This window comes from Pristiophorus japonicus, chromosome 18 (genome assembly GCF_044704955.1).
Source record: "Pristiophorus japonicus isolate sPriJap1 chromosome 18, sPriJap1.hap1, whole genome shotgun sequence".
In the NCBI taxonomy this organism is placed as follows: domain Eukaryota; kingdom Metazoa; phylum Chordata; class Chondrichthyes; family Pristiophoridae; genus Pristiophorus; species Pristiophorus japonicus.
Window position 1 is genome coordinate 36,669,415 of NC_091994.1, and position 23,881 is coordinate 36,693,295.

Genomic DNA, 23,881 nt, shown 5'->3' on the forward strand with positions numbered 1-23,881 from the left:
CTGCTCTTCTTTGAAATAGTGCTATGGGATCTTTTACGTCCACCTGACAGCAGACGGGGTCTCGGTTTAACGTCTCATCTGAAAGATGGCATCTCTGACAGTGCAGCACTCCCTTTGCACTGCACTGGAGTGTCAGCCTAGATTTATGTGCTCAAGTCCCTGGAGTTGGACTTGGAACCCACAACCTTCTGACTCAGAACCCACTGAGCCACAGCTGACTAATATCAGACCATGTTTCAAAGATGGGAAAGTAATTTTTAACAGGAATAATTACATTAAAGGTATATTTGAAAAACCTGATCGGAAAGCTTGCGCATGAGTTTTTCTTTTGCCAACCCAGATATGCCTTCGTTAATATTGTATCTTAAGATGGTAATAACCTTTTACATCTTTTGGTGGCTACAATCAGTCACAGTGTAAATATCACATTACATTGCACTATCACACTAAAAACATATCACAAGCATACACAATAAAGCAAAGTTAAAGTATCTGTTGGATCATCTCTTGTCCCTATTCAAGCCTCAGTTGTCGTCACCCAATCCTTGTGAGCTGCTGTGTGTTGCAGCATTATTTCACTCATCAGTCTCCGTCAGCTTGCAACGTTGAAGGGTGCTTGTACTTCCATTTTAAATGGAACCATTTGTAAATCTTAAGAGATGGTAGAATAACAATGTCCCCTTTCTATCAAAGTAAAACTTTAAGGACTTGGCTTTAAAATTGATTAGCTTCAACCTAGTTCCTAATGGGCAGGTTCCCCCCCCCCCCCCCCCCCCACTAAACTCTGCACACGAGCTTTAATTGGCAGCTTCTTTGAAGAAGCCCACAAGAATGCTTGGGATGGGAATGGAAAAATGTCCCGCTGAGGGAATTGGCATGCTCTGCTGTCCCTTAGTCTGGCATGTTTGCTGTTGATAGTGGATGCAGAAATTAGAAAAATGTAAGTTAATGTTTTACATGGAGCATTTCACTCAAGGGAGTTGGAAATCAGAAGTGAAGAAGTGATGCTTCAGTTGTACAGAGCCATGGTCAGATTCCATCTGGAGTACGGTGTTTAGATTTGAGCATCAATCCTCAGGAGTGATATATTGGCCTTGAAAGGGGTACAGTGCAGATTCACCAGAATCATACCAAGACTATAAGGGTACAACAACAACTTGTATTTATATAACGCCTTTTATGTAGTGAAACATCCCAAGGCACTTCACAGGAGTATTATGAGATAAAATCTTTGACATCGAGCCGCATAAGTAGAAATTAGCGCAGGTGACCTATGTTTTAAGGGGCGTCTTGAAGGAGGAAAGCGAGGCGGAGAGGTTTAGGCAGGGAGTTCCAGAGCTTGGGGCCGAGGCAATAGAAGACATGGCCACCAATGATTGAGCGATTATAATCAGGGATGCTTAAGAGGGCAGAATTAGAGGAGCGCAGAGGTCTCGGGGTGGGGGGGGGGGGATTGTGAGGCTGGAGGAGATTACAGATATAGGGAGGGGCGAGGCCATGGAGGGATTTGAAAATAAGGATGAGAACTTTGAAGTCGAGGCGTTGCTTAACCAGAATCCAATTTAGGTCAGCGAGCACAGGGGTGATGGGTGAGCAGTGTTATGTATGGAGAAAGAGTCCGACTGAACACTGTGAACTCATAAAGTGTGACCGTAGTCTTTTATTGCAGGTTTCCAGAGTGCCTCTCCAATCTGTGTGGCCTCCTTAAATACCTGTGCTCCCAAGGGATTATGGGATCCATTGGGACTCCAGGGGATGAGCCCTCTGGTGGCTGTACAAAGTTTTCATATATAACAACACTCCCGCCCCCCCCCCCAAAGTCAATAGTGTAACTATTTACAATGTGAGTCGATCTGGGGCCATTCTTGCCCTGGTTGATCGTCTCGGTGTGAAAGCTGGTATTGTTGAATCATTTGTTGGGCCCTCGCTGGGCTGCTCTCCAGCTGGCCTTGCTGGGCTGCCTGGTGTGTTGGGTCCTGCTGAGCTGCTGTGGATGATGGGTTCTGCTTCATGGTCAACCGTGGTGCCGGTTGCCACTGATGTGTATTTTGGGGGATCAAAAAAGGTAGGGTCCAAGGTGGGTTGCTCAGGATAGTCCGTGAATCTGAGTTTGATTTGGTCCAAGTGTTTCTGATGAATGAGTCCATTTGAAAGTTTGACCCGAAGCACCCCGCTCCCCTCTTTGGCCACGACAGTGCCGGGAAGTCACTTGGGACCTTGACCATAATTTAACACAAATACAGGATCATTGATTTCAATCTCGCGTGACACATTTGCGCTATCATGGTATGTACTTTGTTGAAGCCGCCTGCTCTCTACCTGTTCATGTAGATCAGGGTGAACTAACAAAAACTTTGTCTCAAGTGCTGTTTTCATGAACAGTTCAGCAGGTGGAATCCCAATGAGTGAGTGGGGTCTTGTGCGGTAGCTCAGTAGGACTCGGGATAGGCGAGTCTGCAGTGAGCCTTCAGTTACCCTCTTCAAGCCTTGCTTGATGGTTTGCACTGCTCTCTCCGCCTGACCATTGGATACTGGTTTAAACGGGGCAGATGTGACATATTTGATCCCATTACAGGTCATGAATTCTTTGAACTTAGCACTGGTAAAACATGGCCCATTGTCGCTCACCAGGACATCGGGTAGGCCTGTGTGTGGCAAACATGGCCCGCAGGCTTTCAGTAGTGGCAGCAGACGTGCTAGCCGACATTACCTCACATTCAACCCACTTGGGAGTACCAGTCTACAACCACAAGGAACATTTTACCCAAGAACGGGCCTGCATAGTCGACGTGTACCCTAGACCATGGGTGGAGGGCCAAGACCATAAACGTAGCGGCGCCTCCCTGGGTACATTGCTTAACTGCGAGCATGTATTACATCTGTGAACACAGGACTCTAAGTCCGCATCGATACTGGGCCACCACACATGGGATCTGGCTATCGCTGTCATCATTACGATGCCTGGGTGGGTACTGTGGAGGTCATTGATGAAGGTGTCTCTGCCCATCTTGGGAACCACTACTCGATTGCCTCACAGAAGGCAGTCTGCTTGTATAGACATTTCATTTTTGCGCCGCTAGAACGGCTTTATCTCTTCCTGCATTTCCACTGGGACACTGGACCAGCTCCCGTGAAGCACACAGCTTTTGACGAGGGATAATAAGGAGTCCTGGCTTGTCCAGGTTTTGACCTGCCAGGCAGTGACGGGTGATTGCTCACTCTCAAATGTTTCCATAACCATGGCTAAATCTGCGGGCTGCGCCATTTCCACCCCCGTGATGGGCATTGGCAGCCTACTGAGAGCATCGGCGCAGTTTTCTGTGCCTGGCCTGTGGCGGATGGCGTAGTTGTATGCGGACAATGTGAGCGTCCATCTCTGGATGCGGACCGATGTGTTGGTATTTATCCCTTTACTCTCAGAAAACAGGATATTAGTGGCTTATGGTCAGTTTCCAATTCGAATTTTAGTCCAAACAGGTATTGATGCATTTTCTTTACTCCATAGACACACGCTAATGCTTCTTTCTCAATCATGCTGTAGGCTCTCTCAGTCTTAGACAGACTCCTGGATGCATAAGCAACCGGTTGCAGTTTCCCAAAATCATTAGCTTGTTGCAATACACACCCGATGCCATATGATGACGCATCACATGTTAGACCCAAATGCTTACATGGATCATACAACACAAGCAATTTGTTTGAGCATAACAATTTTCTCGCTTTTACAAAAGCATTTTCTTGGCTTTTGCCCTAAATCCATTCGAACTCTTTCGCAGTAAGACATGCAGTGGTTCTAACAGTGTGCTGAGACATGGTAAGAAGTTACCAAAGTAGTTCAGGAGTCCCAGAAACGACCGCAGCTCCGTCAGATTCTGTGGCCTAGGTGCATTCTCGATTGCCTCCATCTTCGGGTTGGTGGGCCTGATGCCATTCGCCGCAATCCTCCTTCCCAAGAACTCCACTTCAGGCGCCAGGAAAACACACCGAGCGTTTTAACCTGAGCCCATGCGGTTGAGTCGACTAAGAACCTCCTCCAGGTTCTGCAGATGCTCGACTGTGTTCCGACCTGTGACCAAGATGGCGTCCTGGAAGACCACGGTGTGTGGGACCGACTTCAGTAAACTTTCCATGTTTCTCTGGAATATCGCTGCCGCTGATCAAATTCCAAACGGGCATCTGTTATAAATAAAAAGACCTTTGTGTGTGTTGATGCAGGTGAGGTCCTTCGATGATTTCTCCAGTTCTTGCGTCATGTAGGCTGAAGTCAGATCCATCTTCGTGACTGTCTTTCCTCCCGCCAGCGTTGCAAAGAGGTCGTCGGCCTTTGGTGGTGGGTATTGATCCTGCAGGGAGAAACGATTGATAGTTACTTTGTAATCGCCACAGATTCTGACGGTGCCATCTCCTTTGAGGACTGGGACAATAGGACTGGCCCACTCGTTGAACTTGAAGGGTGAAATTATGCCCTCTCTTTGCAGCCGGTCTAGCTCGATCTCTACCCTTGCTCTCATCATGTACGGTACTGCTCTCGCCTTGTGATGGATGGGTTGCACCCCCGGAATTAGGTGGATCTGTACTTTTGCTCCTTGGAATTTCCCGATGCCTGGTTCGAACAACGAAGGAAATTTCTTTAAGACCTGGGCACACGAAGTATCGTCAGCGGGCAATAGTGCTCGGACGTCATCCCAGTTCCAGCTTATCTTTCCTGGCCAGCTCCTGCCAAGCAGCGTGGGACCATCGCCCGGTACCACCCAGAGTGGTAGCTTGTGCACTGCTCCATCGTAGGAGACCTTTACGGTAGCACTGCCAATTACGGGAATCAGTTCTTTTGTGTAAGTTCTTAGTTTCATATGAACTGGAGTTAAAACTGGCCTTGAGGCCTTGTTGCACCACAATCTTTCGAAAGTCTTTTTTCCCATGATGGACTGGCTCGCACCCGTGTCCAGCTCCATTGACACCGGGAGTCCATTTAGTTCAACATTTAGCATTATCATGGGACAATTCGTGGTGAATGTGTGCACCCCATGTACCTTTGCCTCCTCGGTCTAAGGCTCTGGTTCATCGTGATCCTCCGTGGTTCTGTCCTCCTCTGCAACATGGTGGTTTGCAGGTTTAACAGGATTTGCAGCTCACCTGCACATATGTTGGAGGTGTTCCATGTTCCACAGCCCTTGCAAACATATCATTTTGTAATGTCTGTAAGCTTGTAATGTTTGTAGCTCCACACATAGGTGCCTGGGACAACACATTGCTCAAAGTTGTCCATACGTGAAGGCAGAGTGTTTCTTCTACAGGAAGACTGGGCATCTTGCGAAGACATGCCGACTGAAGGGTAAACCAGCTTCCAAAGCTATGAGTCCAGCGTTCAAAGCTATGAGTAGAAATCCCAAGAGACTACATAGCATGGAAGAACAACAACAGGACGAGGAGATGTTAGAGTTACACGTCATCAGGAGCACGAGGTTAACGGACAGCGATTCGGAAAGCATCAAAATCCACATAGATGTTGCGGGATTCAAGATACCAATGGAAATTGACACTGGTGCATCTGTGAGTGTAGTACCGGAGTCACTGTACCTCGACAAATTGCATGATTTCCAACTGGAGAAATCCAAGATAGAGCTGCGAGGCTACTCGGGAGAGAAAATTCCTGTGGTAGGTCGTATCACCGTACCGGTGAAATATAAAGATCAATTTCAGAACTCGCCGCTAATAGTAGTGGAAGGAGACAAGCCTGCCTTACTAGGAAGAAATTGGTTGAGCTCACTGAAGCTGGATTGGAGTAAGATTTTCTGTGTGGAAGCAAGATTTTCATCAACGGATGAGGTTATCAAGAAGTATCTGAAGGTGTTCTGCGAAACGGGCAGTCCGATCCAAGGCTTCAAGGCAAGTGTCAGGGTACAGAAGGACGCTAGATCGGTTTACTACAAGCCACGTTCCGTGCCATATGCACTCAAGGAGAAAGTTGAGCAAGAACTCAAAAGACTAGAGACTGAGAACATTATTTGTAAGATAGATCAATGTAATTAGGCTACACCCATTGTTGTTGTACCTAAGTCCGATGGTAAGGTAAGATTGTGTGTGATTATAAAGTAACCGTAAACCAGGTTCAAGAGCGTAATGTCCCCAATCCATTGCCGAATATAGAAGATTTGTTCACAACACTGACAGGTGGTCAGATCTTCTCAAAACTGGATCTTACGAATGTCTACTTACAGCTTGAACTAGGTGAGGAGTCCAAGTCATGTTTGACTATAAATACTCATCTAGGCCTATATCAATTTAATATGCTACCGCTTGGAGTGTCTTCCGCCCCTGCCGTATTCCAAGGGGTGATGAACCAGATTTTGCAAGGTATTGAAGGGGTAGTATGTTGTTTGGATGACATACTAATTTCAGCATCAAATAGGCAAATTCATAATAACATATTGAATGAAGTCCTCAAACGGCTAGAGAAGCACAGAGTACGAGTGTCTGCTCGTGAGTGCGAGTTATTTAAAAACTCAGTGGAGTACTTAGGGTACAGAGTAGACAAAGATGGTTTACATCCAACCATGGAAAAATTGGATGCAATTAGAAATGCACCCACTCCCAGGAATGTCACTGAGCTTCGTTCATTCTTGGGTCTTTTGAACTATTATGGGAAGTTCCTACCAAATTTGGCTACAGTATTACATCCACTGAATGAACTATTGAAAGAACAGGTCCTTTGGAAGTGGTCAAAAGAATGCGATGCAGCATTCAAGGAGTTTAAAAGCAAATTGGAAGAGAGCACCATGTTAGTTCACCATGCTAGCTTAATCTCCTTAGATATGTCATAATAATATGACATATGTCACAATAATATGTCATATTATTATGACATATCTAAGGAGATTAAGCTAGTATGTGATCCCTCTCCATATGGAGTTGGGGCAGTAATCTCTCATGTGTTAAGTAGTGGGGAGGAGAGATCAATTGCTTTTGTTTCACGCACTCTCAGTGCCAGTGAGAGTAATTATGCGCAAATTGAAAGGGAAGCTTTGGCATTAATTTTTGGGGTCACGAAGTTTCACAAATACTTGTATGGTCGTAAGTTTACCATCATTACGGACCATAAGGGATCCATCCAAAGTCCCCAGTTCCAACATTAGCTGCAGCCTGAATGCAGAGATGGGCTTTGATTTTGTCAGCATATGCATATGATATTGAATACAGACGATCAGCTGATCACAGTAATGCTGATGCAATGTCTAGATTGCCTTCCCCATCACAAGTTACACCCGATAGGGAAGAAGTGTTTTATTTTTCATACATTGATGAACTGCCAGTCACAGCTGAAGAGATTGATAGAGCAACCAAACGTGACCCAGTGATGCCAAAGGTGTATGAGTATATTGAAAATGGCTGGCCAAACCAGGTAACAAACAAAGATACACATCCATTCCTCATTTGTAGGAATTAATTATTAGTCGATAAAGATTGTATCATGTGGGGTGCAAGAGTGGTTGTACCAAATAAATTCAGGTCCAAATTATTAGGAGACCTCCATGACCAGCACCTGGGAATGTGATTGACTGAGAGTTTTGCACGCAATTATTTATAGTGGCCAGGTCTTGATAAAGATATCGAGTACATCATGAATCCGTGTACAACATGTCAATCGGTAAGCAAGCAACCACCATCAGTACCATTACAGTCATGGAAATGGCCTCCCAGGGTGTGGCAAAGGCTACATATTGATTTTGCTGAGTTAGAAGGATAATAATTGTTCATTGTGATTGATAGCCATTTGAAGTGGGTTGAGGTGTTCCCAATGTGGAAAATAACAATAAGTAAAACATTGAACATTTTACAAAAATTATTTTCTTCATTTGGCCTCCCTGAAGAGATTGTTTCAGATAATGGACCACAATTTCGTTCAGAAGAATTTGCACAATTCACGAGCAAAAATGGTGTGAAACATACCAAGGTTCCACCATACCATCCTGCTTCCAATGGTGCAGCAGAGCGCACTGTACAAATTGTAAAACGTACCCTCATCAAACAAATGTTAGATCCAAATCCAAGGAAACGACAGTTGTCATTGGATCACAAATTGGCTAATTTTTTGATTACATATCGAAATATTCCTCTGGTAGAACACCAGCAGAGTTGTTTCTCAAATGACAGCCACGAACCAGATTCTCGTTGTTAAAACTAAATTTGGCACAGTCCGTAGAAGAGACACAATTAAGACAGAAAGAGAATCATGATAGAGGTAGAGTAAAAGAGAGAAGTGTGAAATTAAACCAGAAGGTGAGAGTGAAGAACCATCACCATTAATGGTTAAAGTGGTTACCAGGAAGAGTGGTGAAGATATGTGGTCCTCGCACATATTTGGTAAAGATGTTTGATAATGGACAGGTTAGGTTTGTTCATATTGATCATATTTTACCTACAGACATGGAAGGAGTTGAAGGTGGGAATGATTCAATTATTTCTGACTCATCAGATAGTTTTGATACACCAGTAGCAAATCCTAAATCCAATGTACTGGAAACAAATCCAGGAGAGAATCAGAATGAAAGTCTGAGTCCGAGTCAGGAAAACAAAGAGCCTGAAGTTAGAGTGAGTTCAAAGGAAATTCCGTGGAGGAAAACGTTCCTCAGGAGGAGTCTCGAATGAGTGTGAAATCGACACCATGTTTGGAAGGTTCTGTTCGAGAGCGAAGGTATCCTCTTCGAAACAGAAAACAAGTGGTAACGTTAAATTTGTAAATATGGAAAAAAATAAGTTTATATCCTGTGTTATGTATAAACATGAAAGTTATGTATGATGTTTGTGATACTAACTTCTTCATTAAGGAGGGAGAAGTGTAATGTCTGTCAGCTTGTAATGTTTGTAGCTCCACACTATGGATGTGGACGTATTGTGTACTGCAACTGCAGGGTTAATAATAAACAGAACCAGGCAGATTCCAGAGGCTTCCGAGAGAGCTGCCTGCCATGTAGGAAGCTGTGTGTGCTGTTCTCTGTGAATATATCACACCTTTGAATCGGCATGAATGGAAACGATGATCACCCCTGCAGCGCCAACAATGTGTTAATGGCCTTGCATTCTTCACTCTTGATGGTGGACTCTGAGACATCTGCGGACATGCAGCTGCAGGCATGTGTGACCTGCCTTGTACGTCACGATTCGAGAACAACATCACTTTGTTCACAGTACTTGTAGCAGCACTTGTGTCTGAGAAAAATGCTTCATATTGTCACTAGTGGCAATGAATGCCTGGGCTATCGCTATGGCTTTACTCAAGGTTGGGGTCTCCACAGTCAAAAGTTTGCAAAGTATGGTTTCGTGGCCAATGCCAAGTACGAAAAGTCTCTGAGCTTGTGCTCCAAATGTCCTTCAAATTTGCAATGTCCTGCAAGGCATCTTAGCTCGCCGACATAACTCGCCACTTCCTGGCCTTCAGACCTTTTGTAGGTGTAGAACCGGTACCTCGCCATCAGAACGCTTTCCTTCGGGTTCAAATGCTCTTGCATCAGTGTGCACAAATCATCGTATGATTTCTCCGTGGGTTTTGCTTCATGAGGTCATACTTTGGTGCCCACAGATGGTGAGGAGGATCGCCCTTCGTTTGGCAGTGTTCTCTTCCCCATCTAGCTCGTTGGCCATGAAGTATTGGTCGAGTCACTCCACAAAAGTTTCCCAATCATCTCCCTCCGAGAATTTCTCCAGGATGCCCACTGTTCTCTGCATCTTTGGGTTCGCTATCTGTATCTCGTCGCCAGTTGTTATGTATGGAGAAAGAGTCAGACTGAACACTGTGAGCTCAAAGTAAAGTGTGACCTTAGTCTTTTATTGCAGGTCTCCAGAGTACCTCTCCAACCTGTGAGACCTTCTTATATATCTGTGCTCCCAAGGGATTATGGGATCCCTTGGGACTCCAGGGGATGAGCCCCCTGGTGGCTGTACAGAGTATATACAAGTTTACATATATAACAAGCAGGACTTGGTATGAGTTATGAGTTTTGGATCACCTCTAGTTTACATAGGGTAGAATGTGGGAGACCAGCCAGGAGTGCATTGGAACAAAGGCATGGATGAGGGCTTCAGCAACAGATGAGCTGAGGCAAAGGCGGAGACGGGCGATGTTACAGAAGTGGAAATAGGTGGTCTTAGTTATGCTGCGGATATGTGGTCAAAAGCTCATTTCAGGGTCAAATATGAACCAAGGTTGCGAACAGTGTGGTTCAGCCTCAGACAGAAGTTGGGGAGAGGGATGGAGTCAGTGACTAGAGAACGGAATTTATGGCAGGGACCGAAAACAATGGCTTCGGTCTTCCCAATATTCAATTGGAGAAAATTTATGCTCATCCAGAACTGGATGTCCGACAAGCAGTCTGACAAATTAGAGGCCGTGGAGGGGTCGAGTGACATGATAGTGAGATAAAGCTCCGTATCATTAGCGTGCATGAGGAAACGGTACTGTACGGTAGCACAGGGGTTATGTTACTGGACTAGAGGCCTGGACTAATGATCCAGAGACAGAAGTTCAAATCCCACCATGGCAGCTAGGGAATTTGAATTTAGATAATTAAATAAATCTGGATTTAAATAAATAAAAAAAACTAGTGAACCTACTGGTGTAAAAAAGAGGAAGATGGGAAAGATAGCATAGCGGTTATGTTACAGGACTAGAGTAAAAAGCTAATGTCAGTAATGGTGACCATGAAACTATCAAATTGTCATAAGAACCCATCTGGTTCACTAATGTCCTTTAGGGAAGGAAATCTGCTGTCTTGTCTTGGCTATACGTGACTCCAGACACACAGCAATGTGGTTGGCTCTTAAATCCCCGAGCAAGCCACTCAAAGCTACAAAGAAGTTAGCACTGTGGGAGTACCTTCACCACAAAGACTGCAGCGGTTCAAGAAGGTGGCTCATCACCACCTTCTCAAGGACAATTAGGGATGGGCAATAAAATGCTGTCCCTGCCAGTGATGCTGATATCCTGTGAACAAATAAAGAAAAAAAATTATGAGGACTTGGCTTATATTCCCTTAGCGTTTAGAAGGTTGAGTGGTAATTTCATTGAGGTGTTTAAAATAATAAAGGAATTGAATTGGATAGATATAGAGACGTTATTTCCGCTCCTGGAGGAATCCAGAACAAGACGGCATATTCTTAAAATTAGATCTAGACCATTTAGGAGTGAAATCAGGAGATGCTTTTTTACACAGAGGATGGGGAAATCTGGAACTCACTCCCGCAAAAGGCTGTTGAATGGTAGGTCAATTGAAAATTTCAAAACGGGATAGACTTTTGCTGGGTAAAGGCATCAAGGAATAAAGAACAAAGGTGTAAAAATGGAGTTGAGATACAGATCAGCTATGATCCAATTGAATGGTGGAACAGGCTCGAAGGACTGAATGATCTACTTCTGTTCCTATGGTAAGTTTGGAGAAGCGCATCTTATATGAATGACAAGTGGAAGAAGAGCAGGTAGATCTTAAAAGTTCAACTTTCAAGAATATTCTCGAGATGACATTATTGACATTTCTGATGAAGGGTCTCTACCCAAAACATTCACCTGCCTTTTCTCTTTCAGATGCAGACACACCTTCCCAGCACTTTCTGATTTTGCCAGCATTGATATTGAGGAACACAGCACTGAACAAAAAACATACCAAGCATTTAACATTTTGCAAAGAAAGAAATGTTTTTATTTTAAAATGCTAAAATCAGGAAAATAAATATCCAACATTTATTAGGCACCAGTTCTCCTGAGGTTGTTTTTTCTGGAATTAATCAATTCCAGGGCAGGAAAGCTTGGAGGGGAATGGTGGTGCAACTCATGACCCCAGTTAGACAGAGGACATAAAACATTTGTTAAAAAATAAATATGTTTCATTTAGTTTTTAATGTAGGAGGGTTCTGAAACTGGCATTTCAAAGCATATGTAAATGTATTTAAAGCCACACAAGCTCTGTACCTTTGCTCAAGCTTTGTGGGTGGGTTGTGTCACGTGCTTTTCATAGACATCCAATGTGCAAGTGCAAGAACATCCATGCAGCTCAGCATCTGAGGCTTTTAGTGATATATCAGGTTCTAAACAACAGGTGTTGGTGAAAGCCCTGGAATTTGTCTGTCTCTCATATTCTGTTTGAACCTCAGTTGCAAGGTTTTCTTAAAGGGGTATTGTCTTTATGATCTTTTGTTTGCAAACACACTGTGATTCCTTCAATGGCTCAGTGAGTTAATGCTGGAATACTGAGCCATTTAGACTAGGAAGGTCCAAGGTTCAACACCTATCACCTGATCTCAGCAAAGTGACAATACAAGTACCACAAATGGCTTCAATGCTTCTGGGCTAGGGAGAGAAAAAATAAGGGAGGGATCCCACTCGTGACTGATCTCCAGTGACTCCTATTGGAAAGTGAGCATGCAACAAAGGGTCTGGCTCATTTGTGATGCCACATGGTTGAATTGTCTGCTGACACCTGCTGTCAGGGCTCACACATGAAGATTGGTCACTCCAGAGAAGTGTGGGAGAGCTGCCTGTCCCCATGGAACTATAGATACCTCTTCAAAGTGGAGGAGAAGCATCCGGGAAGGCGCCCAACACCTCGAGTCTCTTCACCGGGAGCAAGCGAAAGCCAAGCGCAAACAACGGAAGGAGCGCACGACAACCCAAGCACCCCACCCACCCGTCCCTTCAACCACCGTTTGCCCCCTCCTGTGACAGTGACTGTAGGTCCCGCATTGGACTCATCAGTCACCTGAGAACTAGCATTAGTGTGGCAGCAAGTCATCCTCAACTTGGAGGGACTGCCTAAGAAGAAGATAGATACCACAGTTATCCTTTTTCACAGGGGGGAGGGAAATTGGGGATCAGATTGGAATTTATGTATTGGGTTCAAATACAAACAGCTTTATTCAGCCTTCCATCATTCCCAAGTGGATTAAATTAATATTATGTCTTAAGATATGCCAAAAAAACAGGTGACTGCAGTGACTGAATAATGCTGCCTACATCAGTAAGAACATAGAACATAAGAAATAGGAACAGGAGTAGGCCATTCGGTCCCTCGAGCCTGCTCTGCCATTCAATAAGATCATGGCTGATCTGATCATGGACTCAGCTCCGCTCCCCATAACCCCTTATCCCCTTACCGTTTAAGAAAGTGTCTATTTCTGTCTTAAATTTATTCAGTCCACAGATTTACAACGCTCTGATAGAAGAAATTTCTCCTCATCTCTGTTTTAAATGGGCAGCCCCTTATTCTAAGATCATGCTCTCTAGTTCTAGTCTCCGCCATCAGTGGAAACATCCTCTCTGCATCCACCTTGTCAAGTTCCCTCACAATCTTATACGTTTCGATAAGATCACCTCTCATTCTTCTGAATTCCAATGAGTAGAGGCCCAACCTACTCAACCTTTCCTCATAAGTCAACCCCCTCATCCCCAGAATCAACCTAGTGACCCTTCTCTGAACTGCCTCCAAAGCAAGTATATCCTTTCGTAAATATGGAAACCAAAACTGCAAGCAGTATTCCAGGTGTGGCCTCACCAATACCTTATATAGCTGCAGCAAGATTTCCCTGCTTTTATACTCCATCCCCTTTGCAATAAAGGCCAAGATACCATTGGTCTTTCTGATCACTTGCTGTACCTGCATACTATCCTTTTAGAAAGATAGAAACATAGAAAATAAGTGCAGGAGCAGGCCATTCGGTCCTTCGAGCCTGCACCACCATTCAACATGATCATGGCTGATCTTTAGTACCCCACTCCAGCCTTCTCTCCATATCCCCTGATCCCTTTAGTTATAAGGGCCACATCTAACTCCCTTTTGAATATATCCAACAAACTGGAATCAACAACGTACTGTGGTAGAGAATTCCACAGGTTCACAATGCTCTAGGTGAAAAGTTTTCTCCTCATCTCGGTCATAGATGGCTTACCCCTTATCCTTAGACTGTGACCCCTGGTTCTGGACTTCCTCAACATCGGGAACATTCTTCCTGCATCTAACCTGTCCAATCCCGTCAGAAATTTATATGCTTCTATGAGATCCCCTCTCATTCTTCTAAATTCCAGTGAATATAAGCCTAGTCGATCCAGTCTTTCTTCATATGTCAGTCCTGCCATCCCGGGAATCAGTCTGGTGAACCTTCGCTGCACTCCCTCAATAGCAAGAATGTCCTTCCTCAGATTAGGAGACCAAAACTGCACACAATACTTAAGGTGTGGTCTCACCAAGGTCCTGTACAATTGCAGTAACACCTCCCTGCTCCTATACTCAAATTCTCTCGCTATGAAGGCCAATATGCTATTTGCTTTCTTTACTGCCTGCTGTACCTGCAAGCCTACTTTCAATGACTGATGTACCATGACACCCAGGTTTCATTGCACCTCCCCTTTTCGTAATCTGTCATCATTCAGATAATATTCTGCCTTCCTGTTTTTGCCACCAAAGCGGATAACCTCACATTTATCCACATTATATTGCATCTGCCATGCATTTGCCCACTCACCTAACCTGTCCAAGTCACCCTGCAGCCTATTAGCATCCTCCTCACAGCTCACACTGCCACCAAGCTTAGTGTCATCTGCAAACTTGGAGATATTACAGTCAATTCCTTCATCTAAATCATGAATGTATATTGTAAATAGCTGGGGTCTCAGCACTGAGCCTTGCGGTATCCCACTAGTCACTGCCTGCCATTCTGAAAAGGACCCATTTATTCCCACTCTTTGCTTCCTGTCTGCCAACCAGTTCTCTATCCACGTCAATACATTACCCCCAATGCCATGTGCCTTAATTTTGCACACTAATTTCTTGTGTGAGACCTTGTCAAAAGCCTTTTGAAAGTCCAAATACACCACATCCACTGGTTCTCCCTTATTCACTCTACTAGTTACATCCTCAAAAAATTCTAAAAGATTTGTCAAGCATGATTTCCCTCTCATAACTCTATGCTGACTTGGACTGGTCCTGTCACTGCTTTCCTAATGCGCTGCTACATCTTTAATAATTGATTCCAGCATTTTCCCCTCGATTGATGTCAGGCTAACCGGTCTATAATTCCCTGTTTTCTCTCTCCCTCCTTTTTTAAAAAGTGGGGTTACATTAACTACCCTCCAATCCATAGGGACTGATCCAGAGTCCATGGAGTTTTGGAAAATGATCACCAATGCATCTACTAACTCTAGAGCCACTTCCTTAAGTACTCTGGGATGCAGACTATCAGGCCCTGGGGATTTATCAACCTTCAATCCCATCAATTTCCCTAACACCATTTCCTGACTAATAAGGATTTCCCTCAGTTCCTCCTACCCGCTAGACCCTCGGTCCCTTAGTATTTTCGGGAGGTTATTCATGTCTTCCTTAGTGAAGACAGAACCAAAGTATTTGTTCAATTGGTCTGCCATTTCCTTGTTCCCCATTATGAATTCACTTGATTCTGACTGCAAGGGACCTTCTTTACGTTTCATGCTCAAGTACCCCCAGGTTCCGCTGTACTGTGGCACTTTGCAATTTTTCTCCATTTAAATAATAACTTGCTCTTTGATTTTTTTTCTGCCAAAGTACATGACCTCACACTTTCCAACATTATACTCCAACTGCCAAATTTTTGCCCACTCACTTAGCCTGTCTATGTCCTTTTGCAGGTTTTTTGTGTCCTCACACATTCCTTTTCCTCCCATCTTTGTATCATCAGCAAACTTGGCTACGTTACACTCAGTCTCTGCTTCCAAGTCGTTAATATATAGATTGTAAATAGTTCGGGTCCCAACACTGATCCCTGCAGTGCCCCACCAGTTACTGGTTGCCAACCAGAGAATGAACCATTTATCCCAACTCTCTGTTTTCTGTTAATTAGCCAATTCTCTATCCATGCTAATATATTACCCCCAACCCCGTGAATTTTTATCTTGTGCAGTAACCTTTTATGTGGCGCCTGTCAAATGCCTTCTGGAAGTCCAAATACGCCACATCCACTGGTTCCCCTTTATCCACCCTGTTCATTACATCCTCGAAGAACTCCAGCAAATTTGTCAAACATGACTTCCCCTTCATAAATTCTTGCTGACGCTGCCTGACCAAATTTTGCTTTTCCAAATGTCCTGCTATTGCTTCTTTAATAATGGACTCCAACATTTTACCAACCACAGATGTTAGGCTAACTGGTCTATAGTTTCCTGCTTTTTGTCTGCTTCCTTTTTTAAATAGGGGCGTTACATTTGCAGTTTTCCAATCTGCTGTATTTGCAAATGGCAGTGGGAATGAGTACAACACTCCATTGGCATTCCATGTCCTGGAACTTGAGCCCCACAGGCAATCTTTCTTCATACTCATGGATTATTGTTGCTATTCTTCAGCTGTCATGGAATAATAATGATGAATTATTTTAACCGTTTCAACTCCTATATTTTCAAAATAACCACCATTCTTATTGGAAACGACAGTAAAAACACATTTTTGAAGATTAATCCATTGCATCTTATTACACAATTGTCCTCATGGAAAACACTTCTTTTAGAGGGAATGGGAGAACATTTGGTGGAATTTTCAGCTGTCAAACTCAGATTTTAGCTGTTTATTTCTAATTTTCCTCAGATTTGTTGTGTTTTTGCATAAATTGGATTGTTCAGTACTTAATTTTCATGTAACAGGAGCGATTCACATTCATCACAGTTTCTTTTCATTTTGATCCATCTATTTACACCAATTCTCTCCCCTTCCCTCCTGAAGCTGCTGAGTACAGTTCCACATGGCCCAAGCTTCTTCCAGTAACACACCCAAGTGGCCATTCTACATGAGTGAACCTAGATAGTGAATGTTCTCCTTGGGGAGCATCACAGTCAAGCCTGGTCTTCTCCTCACTTGAGTCAGATACGTCAAACTAGGTCACATTTTTAAATTAAAATGACTGAGACAGCATTCTGTGCCCCAAGATTCAGATCCCTCCAGAGTCTCACTCCTCCCTATCTGAGTCAGACATCACTGCCCGAACTCTCTGTTCCTTTGACTCAGGATTACGCCTGGATTCTCATTCCCTCTGCTCCACGATTGGAGGCTAATCTTTCAGCCATTTCCTCGAGAATTCAATCCCAAAATCTCTTTGCCTTACACTCTCTACCTTCAAAAGCCCTCTAAAACTCATAGTTTTAACCATGCCTTTTGGTCTCCCTCCCTTTGGTCTCTTTCTCGAGTGCAAACCAAGACCTTTCCATGTCAGCCAGCAATGCCTCAGAGAGAAAATAGTAAATACCTTACCAAAAAATCTCACTATCTCTGCCTCTCCCTCTATTTATTTCAGTGCATTTCTCTTGCATTAAATGTAATACAACAGTGAATCTATTTTGTAAAGGGGTTCCATGCACAAGGTTTTTTTCAGGTCAGTCATAAAGAAGCAACATCAAAGATTGAAGAGGTCAAAAATTCCTCTAACTTGATCACTTTAAAGGTCAGACTAGCAGATTTCATTAACATTGAGTACAATCGAGACGTGAGGCCCCACAGGGCTCTGATTCTGTATACAGTGCACTGCTCTCGCCCTTCGTGCATTACTGGTCCCCTGTAGTTTGCATGTCTCTATTAGGAATACATACAAAATATACAGTAAAATTAATGGAGAAAAATATTAGGCCTAGGTAAAGACCCAAGGTCCATAGTGCCGGACCCAACCAGGAGTATAAAAGTAAAGGAGGGAAGAGGAGGTGACTCAAGATGTAGTGATTAGGTGACACCAAGCGCAGGTTTTAAAAGCCTGCAGATTGTAGGAAGACGGGAATGTCAGATGGTGAGCTGTTCCACAGTTTTGAGGTCTAAGGAAAGATTAAGTTCCAGTCGGAGACAGTGCAATGAGTCTTGACTTCAAAATAGCGGGATGCATGGAAGGCAGGTATCTAGAGCTTAGGAGGAACAAGAAAGGGAAGGTTCAAAGAGCACCAACATTAGTAGCATTGATATACAGCATATCTACATCCTATATGGCGGGAGTGTTTTATGGGCTACCACAACCCATGTGATGTGGGGGCTACCCACACCCACTGGATGCGGATATTCCGCTGGATGTCAACCCAGAATTTAGAGCTCCAGTCTCCACTCACCATAAATGTCTGGAGCATGATTCAAACCCTATAGTTTCCGACTCAGAATGCTACCATGAAGCCAAAGGAACGCTCCGATATTCATTGTATATGTAACTTTATCCAATGTTTCAGCTAAAGCACTATATTAATGGAAATTTTTCATTTCAAAATGTTTTCCACTAATCATAACACACATGTTTAGAACTTTAGTAGCATGCAGGGCTAAACCCTCTGAGCATGTACAGTACTTCAAAAATAGACCCAACTTTGATGTAACATTGGGGGGGGGGGTGGGGGGAAGGGCAAATCAATTAAATATCGCTTCAATTCTGAGCAGAATTTACTTTGAATGTTATGATTTTAAGATGACTTAATTTGTGTTATTATTCAATTCTTATTATACTGGCATGGGAAAACAGCATCAGAGCAACCGATTGCTGCTAGAACCCCGCAAGCATCACGAATGGGAGAAAAGGGACTGGGTTATGGTAAGGAACTACGCTAGAGTAGGGGTCCTTGAGGCACTGTACAAGGGACCGTACTACAATGTCGACAAGGCAAGCCCCATGGTCTATGCCATAAAAATGCCCCGCCGTACAAAATGGTTCCACATAAACCAGTGCAAAATTTTCAACCCAGGGGCAGCAGCTAAATGTAAGGGACAGCCAAAAACAGTAAACTGTACTAAAGACAGAGACCCCCAGCCAGCAGCCCCCGACTGTGGAAATCCCACAGGGGATGTACTAGACCCACAGACTGCACCTAGAGGGGCGGTGGACTGTGTTACTGGAGGAGCCGCCCCCCCCCCAATCATTTGGGTATCGGATGCACCCCCATTAGCCAGAGCCTTAAGAAGGACTCCCCGCACACCACGGCCAAAGACACCGTGGTCACTAGCGCCCTAATTTAAATGGTTCAGCCCCGGGAAAGGGACCTGCTGCAAAAGGGTACCTAAGGTCAGGGACCAGCCTGCAAGCAGGTACCCTCAGCCAGTAGCCTCGGGCAACGAGGGAACCCCAGAATGGACCAGCCACCAATTGGAAGTCCCCAGCCCGCAGCCCTCGACCAGGCAGAACCCCCAGGGGACAAGATGAACCATGCAGCCACCCCCAAAGGAGCAGTGTGTTGCAGCACCGGAGGGAGCGTTCCCCCAATAGTGTGGGACTCAGACCCACGTCCGGTCAGGACACTCAGGGTCCTGTGGTACAGGCTGACTTACTACCGGCCCCGCTGGAAACCCAGACGCCAGTGGAGAAAGGAGAAGGACAGGAATTAACCTGGCCACCCGGAGACGGGTGGCAGATGTACATATATATGTGCTTTTATGAATTTAAGTATGTTTAGTAAGGATCTAGCGTAGTGTAGGATTATCGGTGTAATGATAGGAACATATGTAAAAGTTATTGGAGAAAACGTGTAAAAGCCCATCCAAAGGTAAGAGAAAGAATCCACCTGTGCAGCTATTAAAAGAGGCGCAGGCTGGGTAACACCCGGAAGTAGGAAGAATCTTGCGGTATAGCTATTAAGGAAGCACCAGTAAGATAAGAATAAAACGGCTGTGAGACAAAAGTTAAAGGCAGACACCAGTTCCATAGGGAACCAAATAAGACAGCCAGTCAATTAAAGACTGTATTGTGTGTCTGAGAAGAAATGAGCCCAAATTGGAACTCGGTCACCTTTGTCAAGCCAGAGAGCTTTTCTCAGGGCTAGACAATCTATTTTTGTGCCCCTACAGGAAAGAGAACAACATGAGAAGGGTCCTGTTCCTGCTCACCCTGATAAGGATGCGCAGCGGCGGCCGAGGAGACGAGGAAGAATCCCTCATTTATGGGTGCTCAGGAGAGGGAGCACCGATCGTGACTGCAGGGGATGGCACACAGAGTGTGGAAGAACTCGCCGTTTACGCCCACAAGGGAAGGTGGCCAGGGTGGATGGGATCTAATTCTACTCGCTACTCCAGCCAGGAAGGGTTTACCTATGGGGAGGCCTCAGTTCCATGCCCCTGGATATGGATCGTCGCTGCCCGAGTCAGTGTTACGGAGGGAAAACATGTATGTTTGACTTGCAAAGGAAAGATTCCCCTGGGAAGATGGTGGTGGCTCAGAAAGCTCAGCAAGGGCATGTGGGACCAGGAATTGGACTGGGAAAGATTCGGTAATGATACGTCCCGCATCATCACGGGGACACGGGGAGGAGTAAAACTGTATTGGGACAAGTGGTGGGAATCTGAACAGGGAATTTACATTTGCATGTGGGGATCAGAGAACATTTGCCCTGCAGGCATATCAATCAACTTCGCTAGGCAATGGCAAAATGAAGGGATGGGGTGGGACTCCAGCCTACACAAGTGTGCGGTCCCACACTCCCCACTCCCAATTAACGCCACCGAACTAAGAGCACACATTAAGAAACCCCTGCCCACGAGCCCGCCAATAAGCACAATAGTAGAAAGGTGGCCAGGGAACGGTTTAGTGTTGGTATCGATCAAAAAGGTGTTATACCAGTGGGTACACTATGCAGTAGCTTCAGTAATTTTAAACCTTACCGAGGTACACTTACCTGCATGGTGCCTGAAGGAAACAGAGCTGCTATACCAGGCCCTACTTAGAGAAATGTTCAAGAAATTTTATGAGTTAGACTTTGGGAATGTAGGCAAAGCAGATTTATAGACCCTAAACGCTAGGGACACAATGGGCACGGGGAAACCTAGAAGTGGCATCATAAACTATGTTTTTACTGCTTACAATACAGGATTCTCTGTAATAAATAGCCTAGATGATATAGAACTGCAAACACAGATAAACGGTCTAAAGAACCAATTGAGGAAAATCCTGAAACAAGAAAACACAGTAGTAGGCTCAGAGCTACACGAGGACCAGGTTATGACTGTCCATTTAAAAGAAGTTGTGGCTGAGCTGGAAAAACATGCACAGACGGTGAATGCACTCATACGGGAGGATAGAAATGCTTCGGACCAGGCTGCACAGAACGAGCTGTGCGTGCTGTATGGGGCATGGTTATTGGGTGAGGACCGCAACAACCTGGAGGATTTAAAACAAGGTTCAGCCCCCTCCTGGATCAATAACAAGCACCTCGCAGCCCTCCACCCGTACAGTAATTCACTAAGCCCGTGCCAACTCCGCCTAGCCTCTGAAGCCTACCCTATCCCAGTAGACTATGGGAAATCTAGCCACACCATTATGGGAATAGTACTAAGGATGCCGGTCATGGGTGGGACAGCCCGACCCGCACCGGTATACCGGGTGGAGAACATTGGAGTTATTCAAGGAGGTGCCCACATTCGTTTCGCAGCAGTCTCACCTATGTCATAAAGTGGGAGCACGCTGTAACGGGTACTGACCTCTCCAGCTGCCGGAGCCGGGGTGCACACATAATACTGTGTCCCCAGTACTTGAGTGCCCATTCTAAGTCACAGTGTGGGTTTAAAGCTGCTGGCGCACAGCCTATTAACTGTACCATGGAGGTAATGGCACAAGACTATGTCCCTCCACAGGTAGCATACATAGGGGGTGGGACATATTGTGTCACTACCAGTGCGCCCCACCACCAGCATGGACACTTCTGGTGTCCGGTAAGTGACAGCAGTTTTTGCTTCAAACCTGAGGCATCAGTTCAAGTGACCCAGGAACGGATTGTCCCCATTCCTGAACCCTCCACTGTCCACCTCACTGTGAAGGTAAACATTACAAACCTGCAGGATTATGTTGTACATTTTGGCTATGCAATTCCCCCTCTATCCGAACATCTTACCGCTCTGCTAAAAGCAGCAATAACCTCGCAAAAACATTTCTATACTCTAGAACAGAAAACAATTGAGATAGGGAGAAAGATTCTCGAGATTACAATTCCGTCTTGGTGGGACATTTTCAGAAATATAGAAGTCCCAGTCTGGATCAGAATCACTTCCCACACTTTAGTTATCTGTCAACTCGCGATTATTCTTTACTTATGGTGTCTCACTTGCCGAGTGAACCGCAGAGGCCGTCAGGTCAGGCACCAAAGGATGCTGCACGCTCCCTGGCCGAACATGGGAATCGTGCAGGGAGGGGTGACACCATACTACCATGTTTCATTTTACCTGCTGTGGAATGCAAGTGTTGTAAGAGCATTACTTAAGATTGTGTTTGACTATGTACCTTTTATTTTTACTGTACTAAAAGTTGTGTTTGACTATATATCGTTATTTTACTCTGAAAACAGAGTAAAGGAAGGGCGTTGGACCCCTCTACGCTGTGACCGAATTGTAATGACTGTATTCGCCTGTAAACTGCATTGCATTTCAAAGGGGGATGCACATTAATGTTTAGCTAGGTAAATACAGGGAAGGTTGACTCTTGCGAAATCAGGAATTTTGCTCACCTAGCATGACACTCAAAGTGTGTAGAGTGTCACATGGGGGACTGTAGAAGGGCAACATTCGTGGGAAACCCCCCCCTGTGTTTGGACTCATTGGAAAGGAAATTTAATTTAGAACTATCTACCAGAAAGTTTGAAATCCTAACGTGCACATGGAAGAAACTATGAACTTCAATCGAATTTGGGATTTTACAAAGCAGATTGAACCTGTGTGGGCAGGGCTAAGGAACGATCCCTCAAAGAAGCCAGTTTGATTATTGAAACTGCCTGGGGCATTGAGACTAAAGTAAATTATCTAGAAAATAGATACTCGAAAACCTTTCTCCACAAGAGACATTAACATTGCAACAACTAACTCAGAGACGGCCAGCCATCAACCTGAACCTGGAAAGCCATTTTCAGCCTATGCATAAAAACAAAAGGCTCTCTCCAGCCTGCATGCAAAAACCAAGCACAAAGAACATTGCGATTACCAAGCTAATATTTCCATCAAGAAACAGATTTAGAAGATCAGCCCACCCGAGACATATTAGCTTTTAATGAGCCTGCCAAAATATGAGGAAGAATTCTCGGGCCCGCCAAAATTAAACAAAGAATTCTGGACTGATTTGGGGCGAAGATTAGGACAGCTCCTACAGTATAACTGGCCCATGTCTTATCAAAGGGTATGCTATGTTATGCTTTGCTACTGCTTATGCTACTGCCTTGAGAGACACTGCTTGTGCTAGTGCTAGTGCCATACTATGCCTATGCCATCAAGAACGGAGAGAAACCAACGCGACAGTTGTAAACTAACTTCTCCAGCCTCAACGTCCTGAAATCGAAAAGGAAGGAAGAACATCACCAGTGTGGCAGCAACTGACCACAGCCAACGTGGTACCACTAAAAACCACCGCGCTCGACCAACCTCGAAACAAAACTTCACAAGGAAGAAACCGAAGAATCGAAAAGTTTCCACTCTACAATCTAGGTCTGACTACCAACAGGTGAAAACGTTACCTAAAAGGACTTCGAAACCTATTTCTAATGAAAGAAAACGGGTACTTACCCCGCAAATCCAAACGCGCCCTACCGCATCAGCGGACTCAACCCAACTGAAGATTGCGCAGTAAGAAGTCCTCTTCGACATTCGGGTACGGCAAGCAGAACCTACAGAATCCAATGAACCCCGAAACCACGAACTACCGCTAACTGACCAGAAAGGATTGGTAAGCATAGTCCCTGTCTGCCCTGGAGTCTAACCTAGCCAGTATTAGGTATTTGGGAGGTGGGAGGTGTAATTTTCACTGCAACCCCTTTGAATGTGTGATGTACTGTTCTTTATTAGTGTAATTATAAGTGTGATATTGTATTTTCTTATCCTTAATAAAATCTTTTGCACCAAACCAGTGATCTTTTGCATTTTATCACATCCCCCAAATAAATCCAGAGTCT